We start from the raw sequence: 19496 nt of genomic DNA, 5'->3' as shown, positions 1-19496 counted from the left end.
TGTGTGTGTGTGTGTGTGTGTGTGTGTGTGTGTGTGTGTGTGTGTGGAATTTCTTCAGGTGCTCTGATTTTATTTCACATTCCAAAGACATGTAGTAAGTGGACTGGAAATACCAACCTAGCTATTGGTGTGACTACAGGTATATCTGGTATGTCTTAATGACCAAAGCAGGGCTAGTCCCCCTGGCAGTGTGAACACTGGCTATAAGCAGTGATCACTGTTGATGTGCAACTCAACTGCAGGTACAAAAATGGGGAAAAAGGGGGCTAGTGCTGATGCTGATTTTGATTAAGCCATCCTGTTTCAGTTCTGCCATGTAAGCTATTGAGAAGCCATAAAGCTCTGTCCTAACTTCCAAAAAAACTATTGCTTTTGATGTTCTAGAATATTTTGAAATTATGCATTGACATGGCTTGTCATCATATACTTACAAAAGAAGAGCATTGCCTTTTGATGTCACTGTTTTTCTTTAGTATAGGTATGAGCTTCCAATAGTTGTCAGCAACATAACTGCAGGAATTATGAGCATTTATCTCATAAAGGGAAAGCATTATATGTCACTGAGGGTGCATTCTGGTGTCCTAGGTGATCTCAGCCTGTGTGCATAGTAGTATGCAATATGATTGTGACCTACTGGAATCTGGGGGCTGACTCTCCTCAGAAATGGATATTGCCCAATTCCGGAGGCATGCCACCTTTGTGTTTCAAGCATTACTGCATTTTCCTGTCATGCCTACAGTACTACTACTGACATATATGTGGTACTGAAGGGACAGGTTACACTGAAGAAGACTGGAAGCTATGTGACAGAGTCAGCTGACATCATATTACACTATCCATAGGTAAAAGAGTCATTTAACCTAGGATGTTTTTAGGTCATCTTACCAATATTTGGTATACAGTGCATATAAGAGGCAGATATTTTGGTGCAGAGTCCAGTGTGGTTAGGTATACACTCTGGTATGGTACCATTTCACAGGAAAGACCTGAAAAGAAAGCTCAGGTACCATACCTCTCAACCTTTTAGAGCAAGAAATCTGGACAAAGCCATAAATAATGGGGGAACAAAGGCACAAAAGTAAGGACACTTTTTAAATACTGCTCTTACAAACTTAGAACATTGATATTATAACAGGGTTTGTATTAGCATTAATTTTCTGTGGGGTATGAAGTCTGAAACTTAAATATCTGTTATTATTTTCTGACTTCAGTCCTCAACAATTGAATAATGATTTGCCACAAAACCAAAATTTTATGAGAAACAGACCAAAAAATATGAGGTCAAAACCTGGGCATTCTGTGAAAATCTGGACAGTTGAGAGGTATGTGAACAGGTACCATTGCAGGTACCAGTGCAGGATGGCAGTAGTCCCCTAAAATGCTAGCCCAGTTAGGAATATGGGCAAAGGGAGAATTAGGTTGTTCTTCTTCTTCTTCCGGCTTTTCCCAGTTAGGGGTCGCCACAGCAAAACTCCAGTCAGCTAATGATTGACAGTAGATTTTTAAGGTGCTGAGGTGCCAGCCCGATGCCGAACCTTCAATGAAGGCAAACCCATTCACGCATGTCTTTCAAACACCACTCAACCATGGGGAGGACATGCAGACTCCACCCAGAAGGCACTCCATCCGAGAATTTAACAGGAAAACCTTCTGCTGTGAGTCAACAATGCTACTGCTGCACCATCGCACTTAAAACACCACACAGGTAGCTGCATTGGATATACTCTGCTAAACATTGTTGTCAACCTATAAGAAGTGTAATGCAAATGCATGAACATGCAGAAGTGCTTACTGCCTATATTTTCCTTCTGAATTATACGAGTTCTATGAGTTGCATGAGGAAAGACTACCCACTAATATTTTATATAGGAAGTTTAAATACTGACTTTGAAAGAATTATCACTATATCCTGCCCAATGCCTTTATGTCATTTGTAGGCTTGTCAATACATTTAATTAATTTATGTATTTAATTATTTTTGTTGACTGTGCTAATGAGTTGATGCTAGATCCTTTTGATCAATGCTTGGTTCATATGGCAAATATAGGACATGTAGAAAAACATACTGCAATGCAGTACAGAATGCAATACATACATAAACACAATAAAATGCAGTAACAAATACAATACATGTAATCAATTCAGTAGACAGAAGCAGATATGTACATAGTGATATAGTTATAGCAAAATAATAAACATGACGGTGATAACAAAGGTAGAACAGAGGCACTGTGGCATTCTAATATGCTGGAGGTAAGTCAGGACCAGACCAATGCCTATAAAATGATGCAGAAGCTTTGCTACTGAAGAAAAAGTGGGCCTAAAGAAAAATAAGAAAGATCATATGGCAGATGTTAGTGTGTGATGTTTAAATGTATACAACAAATTATTAGTTGCTTAAAGCTGGAGAAAGGCTATTCAATGAAAAGGCTTGATAAGGTTTGACTGGCAGACTTTAAATGGTAGCTGTGGAGTTTGGTTGTGCTTTAGTTAGTGTGGCATTTACACCTGTACTGGTCAGACAAATGCAGTTTTGGTTGTTTTTGAAGGGTGCAATAATCTCAGTGTTTTTTAATGGAACTAGATAGAGTGTTCCAGGAAGCAGGAACATCTTTATAAATGGATTTTTTGCTTGAGGCTACTGTGAAAAGCCATGACATTTCTGCATGAGGCGAAACAAGCTTCATGACTGAAGTAGCATTTTCAGTGTAAACTTGCCTGTGTGCTTTTACTGACACATCATTAAATTTTACATCACGCACATGATGTACACAACTTGAAATAGAAATAAAGTAATGTTTGTCTTTGCTGCAGATTATCTACTAGAAGATATGGCTCATTTATGACAACTATCTATACAGTTAAAAATAGCCCCTTCTTATCTCGATCATGCTCATTAGGTATATATGTTATTGCTAGAATTAATGTTTTCTTAATCCATGCAAAATCCAGAAAAGAGAGCTAGAGATTAATGTATCAGCTACTATTGATGATATTATTTATTTAACAAAACAAATATAATTTTCAATGGTGTAAAATGTTTAAGTTGAGAAATAACCAGAACCATTGTTACATCCTGACAAACTTCAAGGATGGAATTTTGACCTATTATTTTTAATATCGATATTAGTATAATTAATATAACAAAATATGGCACTGAAAGTAACAGCGATTTTGGATACATAATACATAGCATAGCAGTCTTATCTTGTGTGTGAATAGTTCCTTTTAATTGGAAATTACTTAATTCTGAGTTGTTCCCAATTCTAAAAACTAATGGCATGAAAAATTAGCATCATCAGATATGGTGGCCAGGATCTGATTCCTGATTTGGGTGCTTCTTTGAATGATGATGTATATAACAATAGCCTTATTTTGCATATTCATTTTTGGTGGCTATTCATCTGTCTTTATATTTTAGTTATTTTATATAATACTGTGTTGTGATTTAAAGGATTTTCATTATACAGTCAGAAAAACAGATACATATAGACTTCATTCAGTTCATATGCAAGTGCAGTGTCTGAGGCTTTTCACCTGACTGACAGTTTCTTACATTGTTAAAGTCAAGGGTCAAAGTACACTCCCTAAAATGCTGTGTCAGATGTTAGAGTGAACACTGGATAAAAAACAGAGCTGTGTAGCTCTCTTCAAGCCTTTCTTTTATGCGATGGTCAAAACAGCATCACAGTTTATTATGAAAAAGCTGAAATTCATACTCACTACAGGTAATATGTTACTATAATCAAACTTTACAAAGTATCAACTGGTTACCAAAACAGAAATAAAATTTAGGGAAACTCAACACCTTAAAAATCCAATGCCAATGATTAGCGGACCGGAGTTCCACTGTGGCAACCCCTAACAGGGAAAAGCTGAAAGACCAGGGAAAGTGAAATCTTGAGAAAATGCAGCTTTCACATAGAACACGCAAAAACATGCAAAGAAATGTGCAATCAAATTATTTTGATGAGTCATAAAAGACAGGAACCTCAAAATAGAAAGCCAAAAACAGGGGAAAATCATTATTTTAATGGCTCAATGAAGGTACTGCTTTAATGTTAGAAGAATGAGAATATAAGAACAAATTAATTTAATTATACTGTTGGCGGAAGACCGACAAAGTGAGAAATTTGGTGGGAACCCAGAAGAGATAGGTTCATAGGTGGTTGCTGGGCTATTGACCTAAAGGTCTTTATAAGCCTAGCTTGTGTACCCAATATAATAGTAGAGAAAACCAATATAAAGGATCTTGCCTAAACTCAAGAACTTAGTTAGCAACAACTGCCCATATCTAGGAGGGTCATAGGTGAAATTCCCAGCAGGAATTTATGGCTTCCCATCCAGTCATCCAGGCTACACTTAAACAGGGCCATAGAAGGGCTTTGTTTGATGTGAACTGGTAGCCTATACCAGAGACGTGGTAACCTCTGAGAGACATATCTGTCTCTCCAGCAGGTCCTATTTATGTAACAGGCAAGGTTAATGTTCCTGGAGTGAGTGGCCCTTGTCCCATTTGACTTGTGGATCTATGATTGTTCTGTAGGCCAGGTGCAAGTCTCCTGAAAGTAGTCTGTATGCTGCTGAGTACAGTGACTTCAGTCTGTCAATGTATGACTTGCTGGAGAACCTTAATGCTTTTGGTTAGAAATCTCTGCGGTCTCTCAAGTTGCTGTAGGTGTCTGGTAAGTTACATACAAAAGGGACCACTGTACTGATGAGGGTCGAGTACAGGGGTGTTATGACCTCTGTCACTTTTGAGGCAATGCCTTTGCTAATGAGGTGTGTGACATACAATGCCTTCCTTACCACAGTAGATACATGGTGATCAATGTTTAGGATACAGTCAACTTGTGTTCCTAAGTCTCTCATTACTGAATTGTTAATGAGGGCGTTATTATTTATATGATAGTCTGCAGGAATATCATTTTTACTGAAGGTGATAATAATGCATTTTTTTGCATTGAATTTAAGTCAATGGCTTTGGCAGAAATCTGTGGCTTGTGTAAATCCCTCTTGAAGTATATTGACATTGGGGATTCAGTGATTGCAAAAAAGAAAATAGTCTCTCCACACCGTCAAGCCAAATAAAATTTATTAAAAAGCGACAAAGCTTTTGGATATAAAAAACTTCCTTCCTCTGTGTCTTACACAAAAGAAAAGTTAAAACCAACATTTATACTAATAGCACATGACACAGCCATTAAATGATTAAGGTGAACACCCAGTTCTTTAAAGATACAGAAACAATGATAAAAGGGATAAGAAGTATACACATATATTCCTCTCAATTTTTTTCTAATTTTCCTTTGTTTATTTTTTAGAATAGGTATTAGTGTACCTTGTTTATTTAAGCCCGGGTCTTTATCTGCTTCAAGCCTCACTATTCATTCATATTCTTTCATGTCCACATTATTAACATGGTCTCCATGTCTAATACCTTGGTATACAATAGATCCTGAAGTCATTGTTTCTGTATCTTTAAGAAATGGGTGCTCACCTTAATCAATTAATAGTTGTGTCATGTGCTATTAGTATAAATGTTGGTTTTAACTTTTCTTTTATGTAAGACACTGAGGAAGGATGTTTTTTATATCTGAAAGCTTTGTCATTTTTTTAATAAATTTTATTTGGCTTGACGGTGTGGAGAGACTATTTTCTTTTTTGCTGTTGCTTTGTTGTTGCTCTCTCCACCTTATCACTTGTTCCACATTTTTATTGTTTGGATTCAGTGATTGCATCTAACTTGCAGTCATCGGCAATCTTAGTCAGCCACAGCCCTTCTGTTTTGGCCTAAACGTCTGAGAAGTATATTCCAAATGATAGGGGCCCCAGCATTGACCCTGGTGGAACCCCACTGGTGACAGGTCTGCTGGTTGAGGTAAAGTCCCCAACTTTGACTGAGTGTGATCTGTCTGTGAGCCAGTTAGCAACCCACCTGATGCAATAAGGGTTGATATTCAACTGGAAGTGTTTATCAATGATGTCGGAACATGGAATTGTGTCAAAGGCATTGACTAATTCAAGGTAGGCTGGATGCACAGATTTGCCTTCGTCTATGGCTCTGCTGATGTTTTCAAAGATGTCCACCAGGTTTAACAGGCATGACCTGCCTTTGAAAAAGCCAACTGTGTTAGATCAAGGGTTTAGATATCACCTATATCCTTATTTATAAGTTCCATAATATTCTATGGCCTTACAGATAAGGCTGGTTAAGTATATGGGACTGTAGTTCCCAGGGTCTGTTTCTGTACCACCTTTATGAAGAGGGTTGACAGTTGCTGTTTTCCATTCAGCAATGATAAAACCAGTACTCAGGCTGTGGTTAAGAGAGTACTTAATTAAGTTGCTAACTCATGTTTTAGACCATTTAAAATGTAACCTGGGATGCCATCTGGTCCCATAGTGGCTGTGTTTTTGGCCTTGGAGAGAGCATTCATGACTTACTCTTTAGAGTTACAAGGTGGGGGAGATGCAGAGGGAATGCTTTGTGGAATCTGAGTCCTACCTTTTAGGTTACAGATACAGCTGAAGAATGCCTTATGGTTATCCTTAGCTATGGTTGCTAAATGTTTTTTGACTTTGCTCCTAGAGGATTTTACAAGTTATATTATTTGTTTGTTCAAGCAGAGGAGGGTGTTATTCCAGTGCTAGGATCTCTCCTTTTTATTCTTAGATAGCAACTTCTTCCTCTTGTTGTATAACTTATTAATGCAAGATGTCCACCAAGGAGGACTGTTTTTTCTTGAGCATCTTGTTTTGATCCTATCAGGTACAGCTGTGTCAATACATTTGTAAAAGTGTTTGTACAAAGTACTCGTGTATACCTTATTGTAGTTGTCAATGCCATCTGTGGGAACAGAAGCTTGGAAATTATTTATGCCATCCTTTAGGAGGGTATAATTAGCCTTGGTGAAATATTTTAGCTTGATTTCACCAAACAGGGCTTCAGGTGTTATAGCTACTTTAAATGTGACTGATTTGTGATCAGATTTAACCAGTGAGGGTCCTATACTTGTGGTGGTACAATGGTCACCCATGTTAGTGGGGACCAGGTCGAGAATATTTGAGCCCCTTGTGGGGTCGCATATTATTTGTTCCAGTAGATTAGTGTTAGCAAAGTCAAGGAACCTTTCTGCGAGCTTATTGGTACTCATATGTTTCCCAGTCAATGGAGGGTTAGTTAAAATCGCTCATAAGCTAGACTGGAAGACTAGACTCTTGCTTGCTAAGTGACAGTGTATAATGGTGAGTTGATAAGCCGAGAATAGATAAATAATAATAACAAATCATGCATAAGAAGTAGGTACTTCAGAGTACACACAAAAAAAGAAAAAAAAAACAACAGATGAGGAAAACATTCAAATCTCCACAAAGACCGTGAACAGAAGTGATGAATGAGCCCCAGATCTTTGCAATGTGAACTAGTTACCTTATCATTAAATTACTGCTCTGCCAAGAGAGAGAGAGAGAGAGAGAGAGAGAGAGAGAGATAACAAAACATTGTTAATTACAAGCCAATCTCCTTGTTGAACACTCTGCCATCAAAAGTAATGGTCAAACTGTAAGAAGGACAGAGGCAATGATGCTGAAAGTAAATAAAGGGCAAGGAGGTTTTATTAATGGGGTGAGTTATTTAAACACCTGGCAGTTACACTGCAACTTTGTTCACAGTATGGAAAAAGCCATTAAATAGTACTGGAACAGTCTTACTTAACATCAAGAAAGTTTTGATCCATTATGTTGGGTGTTCCTCTTTCAGATAGTAAAAGACATGGGATGTGTGTCTAGATATGGAATTTAGTTATGACAGTTTTATTATGCCCTTGTGTAAATGTAACATTTAATAGTGGTATGACAAAAGACATAGAAATCAAAAGTGGCACAGGGCAGAGGTATGAACTATCATTATCTGTGTTTGCAATAGTTTATTTGTGAGATATTCAGTTGGTTGAAGTAAGCTTTGTCAATTGGTAGACTTTGCTGCATTGCATCAAATCCTGTTGACGAGTATATGTTGGTTGTTTAGTGTGTGTCAGAATAAGTGATTGGGTATATTTAATTGTCTTAAATGCCTTGCCATGCAGTAGTATGTGTTTATAGTGAGATGTCATGACAACAGGCTAAGCGAATTAAACATTTTCTTAAATTTTGTGTGATCTCAGAGTTAGTAGATATAGAGTTATGGAGGGATGAGGGTACAGTCCCTGGTGTGGGGGGATGCTTGCCCTCTCTGCAAAAACACTGTTTTGTAGATATTTGTGTTTGATATGCTCAGCTGCTCAGTTTCTGTTTAATGCTTAATGCTTAATTGCTTTATGCTGAATTTTCATTGAAGTGTACATTGATAGTTCAATGCAGATCTGTTTCTTCTTAGAATGTTTATGGATAAGTGAATGATGCTAGCAGGAAATGTAGACTTGGTCCTAGAGGCAGTGATGCTGGAAAATAAAAAATTTAAATAAGACTAATCGCAACATGATGAAAACAGACTAAATTTATCAAGACAGTACAAGGACAAGGAATTAGATGGTGGAAGAAAAATGGGAAAAGGTGTGATCTGAAGGGGCAGGATATATGGCCACACAGTGTTATAAAGGAAGAAAATATGGAAACATATTGGAAATTTTGAATGGGAAAGTAAGATGTTAACTAAATCACAAGGAAAAGTACAAACCCTGCTAAGTAGAATGATTGCATTTAGGATGATGAAATTACTACTAATCTTGTAAGCTGCAAGCAAAAACACAGAAATGTTTCAGTCACAGAACCAGTGCAGGAACTGTTTATGGAAGTGGAATGGGCGAGACTGTGAAAGACAGGCCCCCGGATTTTCAAAAGCTTGCACAGAGTGCAAGATGAGTGCAGGAGCTCAATCAGGCAATATGTCTGCCGTACAATCCAGGAACAGCCAGCAGGGGCGTGCACGAGAGCTCCAGCACTAATCTTGCACGGACTAAACACTGGTATGCAAATCACCTCATTTGCAGGATAAATCCATGCAAATTATGTGATTTTGCAATCCAGAAAGCTTGCAATAGTCCGTGCAAGACTAGTACAATCTGCAGAAATGTACTCGGTTAGTAACTGAGTACATTCCTGCAAATACCAAAATGAAGATATGACAGCTCCAAATAAAGGCTGCATATCACTGAGGAAGCATGCCAATGGCCAAGTATAAGGCCATTGGCACTGCAAACTGTTTAAAAAATAAAAAAATCAACTTTTATTTTTTTTTGCTGATCTTGGCTGTCTAAGCATAGGGCAGTGGCGTGCATATGGGATCAGGGGGATAATAAGAAAATAAACTTAAAATGAGCATTCTAACTAAAAACAGTATTCTGCCATGCAAGTTAATGGCAGGCATAAGACAACCTGGCCAGTGAGTAATGGCTGCTAAGGGGGGAGGCTCAGTGTGGGACATGTAACTATGCATTAGCAGGCAATCCTATGCAAATGAGGGGAAGGATAGTGAATCCCAGATTTCCCCAGGATGTGAGGCAGGTCCCAAGAGTGTAAGAGTATAAATAGCTGGGTGCAAGACTAGAATATATTTGACATCATGGGGGGGGGTGTCAGGCATACTGTAAGTGGATTGGAGCCCTGTGGCTTGGGATTGCTCCTAGCTAAGCACAACTAAGCTAGAGGTGTGTCCAAACCTGCCTAGCACTCTTTACAAAGTGTAAGCAGGTGTGCGCATGGCACACTGGGTTTTACAGGAAGAAAAAGGAAGTTAAACCAGGAAACAGCAGATCTGTGCACATTTGAGCACTCCGTTTGCGCGGCGCGCACACGGGCTTAAACAGGGAGGCAATGGGAAGGGAAAACAGCAGTAGGAAGGTAATCAAGGAGAACTAGCTTAGCTAGCAGGTGAAATGTATCAGAATCAGCCAATTACACAGACAGCAGACCAGCCCAGCCCAGAACACTACTATAAACTATGCAAACACTTTCCCCTCTGGTTTTTCCACACTCTACACCACCGGTGTATACAAGCGGGGAAATTTTAACAAACAAACCTACAAAATGAGAAAGGCTGCAGCAGGCAACGTAGAACAACATGTGCAAGAGGCTGAGGGTGGTGAGGATGTGAATGCTGCTGAATAACCCACAGTGAGGAGACAGAGACGAGTGTACAGACCCAGGGTAACCTACCAGGGGCTACATGAGCTGGAGATAGTGGAGCGCTATAGGGTGGACAGAGACCTCCTACAGCAAATTGTTGAGCTGTGCTGGCCACACCTGACACACCAAACTGGCTGAGGGGAACCCATCCCAGTGGATACCAAGGTATGTGTAAGCCTAGGTATACAAGCCACAGGTACGTCCCAAAGCACAACTGAGGATATCATGGGGATCTCACAGGCATCAGCATCCAGAGTATTCCACCAGTTCTTGATGCCATGGCAGCACATGCCAGTGAGCATGTATATTTCCACACATGTGATTTGGCAATTGGTAGGTTGATTAACTTACCTTGCGGGTGTGCCAGACTTGAGGATGGTGCAGGAGGGCTGCCTATGTCAGATATGAGCTTACAAGGGAATTGGGTGGGCGAATGTTATGGAAGCAGACAGTAGACACCCATAGTGGCACCATGACATCTGTAACACATACTGGAGTCACCACAGTAGCCAGTACTACACAGGGTGACAAAACCCACTGCAGGAAATGGGCTGAGTGACATCTGTGTCCATAAGACCCACACATGCCAGTCAGGAAGGTGCACATTCCAAACAACAGTTTCAGCAAACAGGACAGGTGTAGACAAACATAAATAAATGCTGTACTATGGCCTCTGAATGAGCCCTATGGGTAACCCTCCCCCAGGCCTATGCAGACAGACTACAGCAGGCCAGGCAGTTGGATGTAAGTTGTGAAGGCTAGGAAGTCAGAAACTAATATGTAAGTAATTAAAGCTAAGATCTGTAGTACATTGGTATGCCTCTAGCCAGCACGATAGGTAAGACTACAGACTGAAATGGAGTACCTGACTTACCAGTACAGTCCTAGCAAATGTGTACAAGTGTCAGGTGTGCCCCCATCCTACATACACTTATAGTAACAGTCAGATGTGCCCCTCACTCCTGTGTAGAAATGTAGAAACAGTCAGGTGCCCCCACCCGCTATGCAGAAATGTAGGAACAGTCAATGCCAAATGACCGATGGATACCCTGCAGACACAGCATGCTACCTGTCAGTGTACAACACAAAGGTCAGCAACACAGTACAAACTACCTGGACTTGATCCACACATGCAATACAGATGGCCATACTGGGTATACTCACACTATTAGAGGAATGAAGGCAATGTCAGTCAACAACATACTGAAAGGTCATACTGGGCATGCTCACACACAAACACATGAAGGCCATGTCTGCAAACACCAGTGGACCAGACATATCTGGCAATCACAGTTCTTAGTGCAGACATGTCAGTATGCACCACTTCTGCCTCTCACACACAGTGGCTAGGAATACAGACACATATGTATGGGCAACACACTATAATAAGTCAAAGATAGATGGACATAGATGTGTGGAAGAGGGTGACTGTGACAAGGAGCCATCCAGGCCTGTCCCACCCAGCACACAGCCTAAGGGCTCCAAACACATGAGATGCAGATGTCACTCGCTGCAGATACTAGCCACCGGTATCTGTCAGCATGACAGACTATGTGGTGCATGTGCCAGCTGTGCAACATGACTGTACAAGGAAGTAGTCATCTAGTAGCTGTATACATGTACCTGTGGCATATGATCCCGTGTGTGCCCGCGTGTGGCATGTCAACCCCTACATGAATGAGTTATGGCCCATGCACACTCTGCCCTCCCCATAGCAGTATTATGGCAAGCCTGCTGAGGTCATCCAATGTGTAATACACCTTTGGAAGAGCTGTATCTCACTAATCCCCATGGAGCATCCCATAACTGTGCACTGCTGTAGTGATAAACTAGTTTGGTAGTAGTTCTAACCCCAGACTTGGCAATTGTGTGAGTGTGTGTGTGTGTGTGTGTGTGTGTGTGTGTGTGTGTGTGTGTGTGTGTGTGTGTGTGTGTGTGTCTGTGTGTGTCTGTCTCTCTCTCTCTCTCTCTGACTGTGTAGAGAGAAATGCTTTTCAGGCTACTCACACTCCATACAATTCACATACTCAACTTTTGCAAGGCTGCTGATGTCACTCACCTAGAAATACACCTCTGGGAAAGCTGTAGCCCAGTAATTTCAGTAGCACGTCTTGTAACCGTGTACTGCTGTAGTGTGATAAAGTAGTTAGGTAGGTGTTCTAACCCCAGACCTGGCAACTGTGTTTGGGTATGAATGTGTGTGTGTCTGACTGAGTAGAGAGGCTACTCACACTCTGTACAATTCATATACCCAACTTTGGCAAGGCTGCTGATGTCACTCAACTAGAAATACACCTCTGGGAAAATCATAACCCAGTAATCTCCGTAGTGCATCCTGTAACTGCATACTGCTGTAGTGTGATAAAGTAGTTAGGTAGGTGTTCTAACCCCAGACTTGGTAACTGCATTTGTCTGACTGAGTAGAGAGCAATGCTTTTTAGGCTGCTCACACTCTGTACACATCATATACTCATCTTTGGCAAGGCTGCTGATGTCACTCACCTAGACATACACCTCTGAGAAGAGTGGAGCCCAGTAATTTCCATAACATGTCCTGTAACTGCATACTGCTGTATTATGATAATGTAGTTAGGTAGATGATCCAAGCCCAGACTACTTGGCAACTGTGTGTGTGAATCTATGTGTCCATTTGTCTCCGTCTGTCTTTGACTAAGTAGAGAACAATGCTTTTAACGTACTCACACTCCTTGGAATTGATATACTCAACTTTGGCAAGGCTGCTGATGTCACCCACCTAGAAATACATCTCTGGGAAGGTTGTAGATCAATCATTTCTGTAGCGTGTCCTGTAACTGCGTACAGCTGTAGTGTGATTTACAACTGTGGTAGGGTTCCATCTCCACCCATGGCAGTTCTGGATGTTTTGTGTGTGTTCCAATGTCTGTGTATGGAGGAATGCATTATAGGTTACTCACTCGCAGTACATTTCGAATGCCCTACTTTAGCAATCCTGCTGATGTCATTCATTGTGAAATACAACTTTGTGGAAAAAGGTTTGTAATAATCCCTGTGGTGTGACCTATAGCTGCTCCATGCTGTAGTATAATATAGGCCTTCATCAGGAGTTTAATACCCACACATGTCAGTTGTAGATGTTTTCTGTGTGTCTCACTGTCTGTGTAGGGAGCAATGCATTTTAGGCTGGTCACCTGCAGTACAGTTGAAATGCCCTTCTTTGGTAATCCTGCTGATGTCATTCATTGTGAAATACACCTTTGGGGAAGGATTTATCTAGTAATCCCTGTGGTGCTTCCTATAACAGCTCCATGCTGTAGTATGATACAGACCTCGGTCAGGGGTTCTATACCCACACATGTCAGTTGTGGATGTTTTGTGTGTGTCACACTGTCTGTGTAGGGTGCAATGCATTTTAGGTTAGTCACTCGCAGTACAGTTGAAATGGCCTTCTTTGGTAATCCTGCTGATGTCATTCATTGTGAAATGAAACTTTGGGAAGAAGTAACTCAGTAATGTCTGTGGCGTGTACTACAGCTGCATAGTGCTGTAGTGTCATAAACTAATTAGATAGGGGTTCAACTCCCAAACATGAGAGGTGCGTGTGTGTTTGTAACTCGTATCCTGTGTAGAGGTGGCTGTGAGTGTGGGCAATGTGGAGGGGGGGGTCTTCTTAATTATTTTATGGTGGCCCTACTATATATCACAATGCCAACCATACAGGGATAACAGATGTAAATAGCTGAGAGGCTGGGATGCAAAGCCATACCCATACATATGACATCAAGGCCAGCCACATGTTTGACTGTGGGGGGATGCCTATTTGTGCAAGCCATATAGTGTGTGGGGCCTCTCAACCCCATTAACGGTGCATGTGGACATATGCGTATTTATTTATCTGCCATTGCTATCTGCAGATGTATGGCATATATACCTATATAGATTTATATATCTGCTAATATATATATATATATATATATATATATATATATATATATATATATATATATATATATATATATAAATACTATGTCCGTATACACCTACATAGATATATATCTGCGTACACATATGTAACATGCTGTGTATATGTAGACATATAAGTGTAGACACAAATATATGTCAATATAGGCATATGCATGTATATATGCATATATATTGATATATATGTATATAGTTTTAGAAATTAATATATATATATATATATATATATATATATATATATATATATATATATATATATATATATATATATATATATATATATATATATATATATATATATATATATATATACATATCTAGATACATTGTGTCTGTTTAGATATTAATATAGGCACACACACATACATCTAGATGTTATACATTCTCTGTACTGTTGCATGACTGGACTGGATGATATGTTTCTGAAAACATCAAATTTATTTGTATCTGTCATGGCTTAGAGGTAAATCACTTTGTCAATGTTATGCAGGGTCCTTGGCTTGCAAGAGCTGCTTATTTTGTTGCTGGGCAGAACACGGCCCATTGGATACACAGTGATTAAGGCACTTTAAAGCAGTTGTAAGCAGGTCTGTGTGAGTTTGCGTGGAGCTAAGCAATGCCTACACATGTGAAGCAATTCAGAAGTTGAGTATAAGAAATTGTAATCAGACTTTAGCAGTGTTTACCTCCATGCAAACTGGTGCAAATCCACATTCAACTGCTTTAAAGTGCCTTAATTACTCTGTATCCATCAGCCCTTGTTCTGCCTAGCAACAAAATAAACAACGTCTGCTAGGCTCGAAACCAGGACCATGCACATCACAGCCAACGTGATTTACTTCTAAGCCATCTCAGATATACATAACCTTTCTGTATTCACAAACATATCATCCAGCCCAGTCATTCAACAGTATAGAGAATGTATTCCAACATGTAGATGTATGTGTGTGTGAAAATATATTAATGTCTTAACAGATACAACATATTGATATATGTATATATATATATATATATATATATATATATATATATATATATATATATATATATATATATATATACACACATACACATATATGTAAGAAGATATTTATATCTATATAGGAATACATGGACATACATCTGTAGATAAAGTGGGAACATAGCAGAAATATATATGTCCACATGCACCATTAATGGGGTAGACAGGCAAAAACAACATACTTCATGCACAGATAGGCATCCCCCCACAGCCAAACACGTCTGCTCTACAATACACTACCAAGTGTTGCAGATCCAATAAACAGGACCTTACACGGCAAGGGCACGAGATGTTAACAGTATACCATCCCACCTGTATGATGCCAGGCTGGTATCAGTAACATATGATGCAGTACAGTCAGTCTCATAATGACTCCCATTTTGCAGTCATCTGTTACCTTTGTTAGCCAGAGTCCCGTATTGTTGGTCTGTACTTCAGAAATATAGATGCCAAACAACAGTGGCCCCAGGACTGACCTCTGATTTACTCTACTTGTCACTTGTCTGGGATGGATTTGGAATCAGTTACACCTACAGATTGGGTTCTGTCAGAAAGCCATGTGGCAAACCAAGTGGCATAGGGATGTATGGCTGGATTAGAATGTTAATCTATGTTTCTAGACTGGGGGATGGTGTTGAAGGCTTTGACGAGGTCCACATAGGCTTTGTGGACTGCCTTACCCTCTTCAACAGCTATGCAGACTGAGTCAAAGCAGTCAGTCAGTTTCAGGAGACAAGACTGGCCTTCCATGAGCCCAATCTGTGTGGGGTCCAGTGTTTGAGGGTTGCCAATGTCTGTGTTCAAAACATCCCAGATAATGCATTCCATGGCCATGTAGATCAGGCTCGTCAGACTGATGCGATGGTAGTTCCAGGGATCACAGGTGAATTCCTCCTTGTGGAGTGGGATAACTGCAGCTGTGCGCTACTCAGTGGACACCAGGCCTGATGTGAGGCTATGATTACACATGACAGTTAGTTGAGTTGCCATTCCATTTTGTAGTTCATGTAGTACACAGCCCAGGATGTCATCTGGTGCCATGGATGCTGTATTCTTAGCTGTGGGTAGTGTGTTTTTCTGCCTATGTGGCCATGATTACTGGGCAATGGAACCCTTTTTGCATTGACATGGGCCCTTTTAGGGGTGAGACAGGGTGAATGTGGCACTTAATCAATCTGAAAGGATATTGGCACATTCCGTGGGAGCAGTCTATGTAATGCCATTTTGTTGCAGCTCAGAGCACTTCTGAGCATTGCCAGTTAGAATTTGGACATAACTATAGAATGCTGTGTGGTTGTCTGTGGAATCTGTGGTGATTTTAGTTACATAACCAGCTTTGGATGATTCCTTGAGGGATCTCAGCATCTTACTGGGGCTGGTAAGGGAGTTGTTTGCATCCTTGGATTAACCTTTTTTCTTCAACAGTGTCTGCCATCTGTTTTATACTCAGTTAATGGCAGGAGACCTCCAGACTGGCTTGATTATTTGGGAGGTGAGCGTCATGGTTCTATGTGGGATGTCAGGAATCATGCACAAGTGGCTGTGCTCATACAGTGCCTTAGTGCAGGATTCATCAGTTGAACTGTCAGCTCCTGTCTCCATGGGTGTCACAAACATTGTCACTTCTGCCTTGATTAGCATGAAGTTGGCCTTGGAGAGGTCTTTTACAGACAACTGCATATGCATTCCTTTCACATGTTCAGTTTGATTAGCCTATGGTGGGATTACTTTGGTGGAACCGCAATCCCATGTACTGTTGTGATGGCTTAGTGGTTAGTTACTGTGACTATAATGCACAGGGTCCTAGGTTCATGACCTGCAAAGGCATGCTATTTTTGTTCTGGCTAGAACAGCAGTTAATGCATACAGACTAATTAGGGCAATTTAGGTTAACCACATTCAATACAATTCAAATGCCCTACTCTGGCAATCCTGCTGATGTCAATCACTGTGAAGTACACCTTTGGGGAAAGAGTACTCCAGCAATCTCTGTGGTGCATGCTATAATAGCATAATACTGTAGTGTGATATAGAACTCTGGTAGGAGTTGTATTCAAACATATGGGAGTTGTGGATGCTTTTGTGTCTGTTCCTATGCCTGTGTAGAGAGCAATGCATGTTTGGCTAGTCACACTCACTACGATTCATTCACTCTAATTTGGCAGTCCTGCTGATATCACTCACTGTGGAATAAACATTTGGGGAAAGAGTACTCCAATAATCTCTGTGATGTGTTCTATAATGGCATAGTGCTGCAGTGAAATAACTAGTTAGGTAGGGGTTCTAATCCCAAATGTGAGAGGTGTGTGCGTGTCTTAATGTGTTGATGTTTGTCATTCATGTCCTGTGTGGAGGTGGTTGTGAATGTGTAACAACTGGAACCCAATGTTGAGAGTGTTATTAAAATTTCTTATATGGTGCCCCTAGCTAAATCACAATATCCACCGTGCAGGGTTAACAGATGTGATATCAGTACATAGTCAATCACGGGTTCGATACCCTGGACTGGTAAGTGTGTGACACAAACTTGCTTACCTTTTACTCTCCCAACCCACCCTGACTTATCTTTGCTTATGTCGGTCTTTCTCACACCCTCTCTGGTGGATTTGGAGACTTACATCTGCTTTGCTTAGGCAGCAGCATGTGTATTGTCAGTGATGCTCATGATCAGCTGATGGCCTCTGCACCTATTACAACCCTCCTCTAGCTGATTGCATGTGGAACAGCTGTGGTAACATTCCCATAGCCAACTGCATGGAAACACACTCCAATATCTAGGAACATCATGCTGATGTTGGGCGTTTTCATTCACTGTGAGCAGGAACTAGATTTGTTGTTTGGCAAACAGCATCACAGATGGATTGGGGACTTACATCTGACAACATACACTGTATGCCAACACACAGGAGGGGGATGTGCCTCTCCTGACTACAGACTGTAAGTGCTGCTATACTGCAGTTGGGGTACTATTGGTTTAACAGGGTGTATGTGAATATGGCTGTCCTACATGTTTTAATACTTGTCATGTCAGTGCTATGTTTATGAGGAATCTCCATCTGTAGGGTCATCTGCAGACTGGGCAGTGTGTGGTGCTTTGTGTTCCTTGTTTTACCCACAGAACACCTGTCTCTCAACTGTGGAAGGTAGTGTAAGGATTGCAGTCAGTAGATGGTGACAGCTGGGAGAGTTACTGCCGTAATATCCCTCATAGGACATATGTTGCATCAAACCCTGTTATGACAGGAAATGTATAAGGTCATCACAGCAGCATGTCAATATTGGGCCTGTGTTTGTGCCTTCAGCCACAACCCTGTCAACCTTTGTCAAATATGTCATGCAGTAGGGGATGCATATGTCCTGTACACCATATTCATTGACAGCATATCTGATAACAAGCCAGTGAGATATCAGACTGCTACACATTATGTATAGTAGGGGTTATATTTGAGGACATAGCCTGAGCATTCTGTGGTTGCGTGTGCAATACTGAGGTATGTGTAAGTCTGGTAATTGTTGACAGTGTGTGTATAGTGCATATGTACCTTGGCCTGTGTAGAGACTGTGGTAGATGTCATTGTTCTTGGTCCTGTTCTATCTGATGTTACATGCTTCACCACTGTATGTCACCCAATCAGTTTACATCTTTGTAGGGGCAAACACACACATGCCCCAAACTACAGACAGCCATCGGACCACACTGTGTAGCGGCCCAGTATATGTAGGGTTGTTGTGTGAGTGGCTCATATGAGGATGGTGTACATCAGATAGTCCACATACTGTAATAGTATGCTAGCTTACCATATGTGGCTGTGACTGTGTTCACATTGGTTGTGGTTATGCACTTTCACAAAGGTGTCTGTTACTCTGTGATGCGACATGCCTGTACAGCCTGCTATCTATGCAGGTACATGTGTATTCCCACATAGGAGATGTAGCCCAGTGTTGAATCAGTCTGCCTGTAGCCTGCACTGTGCTTTGTTACATGCCTAGCAACTTACTGTACTTATCCAGTGAGATGTCATGCCCAGATACTTGCCTAGCCACCATAACAGCCATGTATGTCAGACAAAGCAGTGGGATGCTGATCAGATGTATGTCAGTAACTAGTGGATAGTATGTGGCCATGGCACCTCTGTACCAGCAGTTATTATGTGTCAGGACAGACAGAGGTGTATGAATGCATAACCTATGGGGGCAAATGTATACCAGTATGTAAGTTTTATACCCATCTACATGGCTGTTAACATCCACATTGACAGGCCTGGTCCACATGTCTTGCATGAAGGGGTTCTGTGTATACCCCTGGACTAACCTGAGTGTGTCAGACTGTCCACATATATTGGCCATATCACAGCTGTAGTCCACAGGGGTGTTACTGTGCTAGCAGTGG

The sequence above is a fragment of the Protopterus annectens genome, chromosome 4.part1, assembly GCF_019279795.1.
Source record: "Protopterus annectens isolate FY-2018-M chromosome 4.part1, PAN1.0, whole genome shotgun sequence".
Lineage (NCBI taxonomy): Eukaryota > Metazoa > Chordata > Ceratodontiformes > Protopteridae > Protopterus > Protopterus annectens.
The sequence above is the reverse complement of the archived record's forward strand: the minus strand, read 5'-3'. Positions refer to the sequence as shown.